A 5,051-nucleotide genomic window follows, 5' to 3' on the forward strand; every position below is an offset into this window, starting at 1 on the left:
AAGCATGACTGTTACTAACATAACATGGGATGGATATGTGCAAAAAAAAAACAAAAAACAAAAAACAAAAACCAAAAACCAAAACCAAGAGAGTGAAAAAAAAAAAAAAAAAAAGGTTGGGACACCAGAGCTTCAAGGGAACAAGCACACAAGAAAGTTGCAAACAAACATGAGGAAATTATATGTATATGTGGAAAACTTTAAATAAAAGACTTGATTGGGAATGAAGAAGCTCTTCCTTTGAGATTTCATGGAGTACCACGCCTGGAAAGAAGACAAAGTTGAAAGACATTGCATTACCTCAAGTCCTGATTGTATTTAGTTAATATATACATAAAATAAACATTTGGTTTTTGGCATTCCTTAATTATGTTTTAAATTATATATCTTAACAACTTGTAAATATTGGATCCTTTAGAGCAATAGTAAATATTTTTAAACCTCAACAAAATATCTCAGACTTCAGCATCTGGTAAGATGTAATGATATATATTTGTTTAGTATTCTGGAAAAGTAAATTTGCTGGTTTCATTCCATTTTTTCCTCGAAAGATTATACCACTAGGCATGTTTATGTAGATAGTTTGTATCCTCACATTTAGTAATCAGCCATTTTCTTTTTCGTTACGAAACATCAAAGGCATAAGTGAATAATCTGTGATTCTTCTAAAACCATACCTATTACTCATAGAAATTACTAAAAAGTTATTGGATTAGTAGTTTAATATTTACTTAAAAAAAGAAAATTTAAGCCTGACAGATATGGAAGAATATAGGAAAATTATAGCTATCTGATTTGAAAAATCAACAAAAGTTTTCTCCACTAGCCTCAAAGCAGAAAGATGTTACACATTAACAATGGAAGCCTGGTTCTCAATAATCATCTAGACTTAGAGAAACATCAGCAGAACTGATACAATTAGGGAAAATGACTCAATTTAGAGAATGCTGAGTGGATAACACTCAGATCTGCTTGATAGATATGAATTAGATGAGACTACAATGTGAAAGAGTGTGTCATCCACTGCCCTCAACTTCTCTTGTCCACTTCTGATAATCACAGCTAATCGGGATTCATCCCACTTGTCAAAACACCTCAGCGTTAAGATGACAAGTGAAAGAAGTAGAAACAGAGGCAATGATAGGTGGAGATGAAGCAGTGAGAGCAGATAAGTGGACTCTAATAGCTCATAAGAGAGGGATCAAGAGGGCCAAAGGGAACTGACGGTCTTCGAAGCAGTAATTTCCTGTTACTTTTCCAGAGCAGATAAATTGCAAGGAGTGGGAGTGTTGGCCACTGTTCTGTTGGAGAACAAATGAATGCGGGACCTGTAAGCAGTTTACACAGATTTCTTGGGCTGTAGTGAGGCAGTGAGACAACAGGAGAAAGGGACATCTCCAATCTGCATCCCTCTTGAAGGGTGTTCAAGCCATGGCTGGGTTGGAATTCAACCTCAGATGTCTCTAATCCAATTACTCCTCCAAACCATTCTAAACTATCATCTCCTGATGGAGTCACTGCCATTACAAACAATTACAAGAGAAGAAGATCCTTTCCCTCAGAGAAGGCTTTTTGTTTTTTGCCTTTAGGATAGCAAATCTACTGTAGTCTCTTGTCCATAAAGAGAACTATCAGGGAAAAAGAAATACAGAGATAACTTTATAATTTGAAAGCCATTTGCACGGACTTTCAGTTCACCCCTTTTTTCCACTTCTCTGCGACTATCGATATTGTTTTTATCTTTAAATTCATATTTGGCCTTTTTGATGAGCAAATACAATAATAATGCTTTCTGACCAGGAACTTATTTAAAAAAAAAAAAAAAAAAAAAGAAGCAGAAAAGAAAAAAAAAAAAAAATATATATATATATATATATATATATATATATATAATTGGTCAACGGATATTTTCCAATTAAAAACCAAAGCACACTGTAATCACTTCTGCAGATCTGCATTTGTTTTATTTAAATTCACTTATCAATTACATTATACTTTATTTCCTCAGTTTGAAAAGTTTTTTTTTTTTTCAATCCACTATGGGTACCACTGTTTCTAAATTAAGTTCTGAAGCAGAAGGTATTCAAGAGCATGTGTTCTAATGTTAGATTGTTGCTCTTTTAAATATATTCAAATTCAGATCAAACCAATAGATACGTCATCCTATGGGAGGAAGCTTGGAAAGCACCTAGTTATCATGGTGTTTAAAATGATATACAGTATGTGGAAGCCCTTGATAGTCTTATGTTTTTTCCCATTTTCATGCACAATAACAATACCTGACAAGATTTAGACTGGCACAAGTATATTGTCTGTCAAAGGTGCTTCAAGATTTATTTGGCTCTTAGTCGACTCACATTACTACAAGCTCTTTGATACACAGAGCACAAAGCAGCTTAACACTGTTGCTATTAGTGTTCAAACCACACTGAAAACACTTCATTAAACAGCCTACTGCAGTGTAATTGTTTAATAATATTTTGATTAGGTTGTTTAGTAGACAATCCATGCTGTAAAACATTCTCTTGCTGTCAAGTGAATCACTGGTAAAAAGGCTACAGAAAAAAACTTAAGAGAGTCTCTTAGAAAAGAAATCAAAGTGGAAAAACAAAACAAAACAGAACAGAACCCTAAGTCACTGTGCTCTTATTACCCACTGTATTAGTTTCCCATAGCTCCTGTAACAAATTACCACAAGCGCAGTGGCTTAAAACAACACGGATTTATTGTTTTACAGTGCTGGAGGTCAGAAGTCCGACACGGATCTCACTGGTCTAAAATCAGTGTCAGCAGGGCTGTGTTCATTTCTGGAGGCTCTAAACCAGGATCCATTTCCTTGTTTTTTCCAGCTTCTAAAGGCTTCCCACGTTCCTTGGCTCACAGCTCTCTTCCTTCATCTTCAAAGCCAGCAGTGATCAATGAGTATTTCTCACACCACATCAATCTGACCCTGATTCATCTGCCTCTCCTTACTTGTCGGAGTGGCCCATCCAAATAACCAAGGATAATCTCTTTATTTTAAGGTCACCTGATTGTGGACCTTAATTCCTCCTTGCCATGTCATATGCATATCCCTAGCTTCTAGGGATTAGGATATGGACGTATTTGGGGACGTGGGGGGAGGGTATGATTATTCTGCCTACCACACTCACCATATTGCCTCATGGAGTCACATAAAACTCATATTTCACACAGAAACACACTTCTTTGGGTGAGTGGAGTGCGATTTTTTTTTTTTTTTTAGTTCTAATAGTCAGTCATCTTTATCACAGAATCCAGAATCTAGTTTCAAAAGTTAATGTCAAGGGTGTGGACGTTCTGAACTCTTTTATTCAAACAACTGTTATTGGTTCACGTGTGGAAGACATGATTGTATAAGCCTTAGTCACAAGGTGAGAAGGACATTTTGTGCTCAGGAGAGAATACTAGGTATGATGGGTGATCCCATTCCTTCACAACATTCGCCCTACCGGTTGCTATAGCTCCCAAGAAGGAGGCACTGTTTTCACCAGTTCTGCTTTCATGGCAACAATTTTGGACTTTCTCATGATTGGAGGTCTTGCTTACTCTGACTGGTGGCTTCAAACAATCCCAACAAACAAAAGTCCAGGCCAGAGGGCTTCACAGGTGAATGTTACCAACCATTTAAAAAAGAGTGAATACATCTTCTTTTCAAGCTATTCCAAAAAATAGAACAGGAAGGAAAACTTCCAAATTCATTCTATGAGGCCAGCATTACCCTAAGACCAAAACCAGATAAAGATTCCACGAAAAAAGAGAACAACAGGCCAATGTCCCTGATGGACATAGATTCAAAAACAACTCTCAATAAAATGCTAGCAAACCAATTCCAAAAATACATTAAAAAATTCATTCACCATGATCAAGTGGGATTGATTCCTGGGTTGCAGGGTGGTTCAATATTTACACATCAATCAACATGATACAATACATCGATGACAGAAAGGATAAGGACCATGTGATCATTTCAATAGATGAAGAAAAAGCATCTGACAAAGTAAAACATCCATTCATGATAAAACCCCTCAACAACGTAGTTTTACAGGGAATATACCTCAATATGATAAAGGCCATATATGAAAAACCCACAGCTAATATCCTCAATGGGGAAAAACTGAGAGTCTTTCCTCTATGGTCAGGAATAAGACAGGGCTGTCCACTCTCACTACTATTATTTAACATAAAACCGGAAGTCCTAGCTACAGCAATCAGACAACAAAAAGAAATAAAAGGTATGCAAAATGGTAAAGAAGAAGTAAAACTTCCACTACTTGTAGATGACATGATACTCTATATAGAAAACCCAAAAGACTCCACCCAAAAACCACTAGAACTGATCAATGATTCAGTAAAGTCACAGGATACAAAATCAACCTACAGAAACCTGTTGCATTATCATATACTGACAATGAAGCAGCAGAAAGACAAATTAAGGAATCAATCCCAGTTACAGTTGCACTAAAACCAATAAGATACCTAGGGACAAACCTATCCAAAGAGGTGAAAGACCTGAACTCTGGAAACTATAAAACACTGAAGAAAAAAATTAAGCAGGACACAAAGAAATGGAAAAACATTCCATGTTCATAGATTGGAAGAACAAATGTTGTTAAAATCTCTATACTACCCAAAGCAATCTACACATTTAATGCAATCCCTATCAAAATACCACCAGCATCTTTCACAGAGCTAGGACAAACAATCCTAAAATTTGTATGGAACCACAGAAGACCCCCAAATCGCCAAAGCAACCTTGAAAAAGCAAAGCAAAGCTGGAGGCATCACAACTCTGGACTTCAAGTTATATTATAAAGCTGTAGTGATCAAAACAGTATGGTACTGGCACAAAAGTAGATCATAGATCACTAGAACAGAAGAGAAAACTCAGAAATAAACCCACACCTATATGGTCAATTAATCTTTGACAAAGCAGAAAATAATATCCATTAGGAAAAAGACAGTCTCTTCAACAAATGGCTTTGAGGAAACTGGACAGCAACATGCAAAAGGATGAAACTGAATCACTTTCT

The sequence above is a fragment of the Neofelis nebulosa genome, chromosome 6, assembly GCF_028018385.1.
Source record: "Neofelis nebulosa isolate mNeoNeb1 chromosome 6, mNeoNeb1.pri, whole genome shotgun sequence".
NCBI classification, from domain to species: Eukaryota; Metazoa; Chordata; class Mammalia; order Carnivora; family Felidae; genus Neofelis; species Neofelis nebulosa.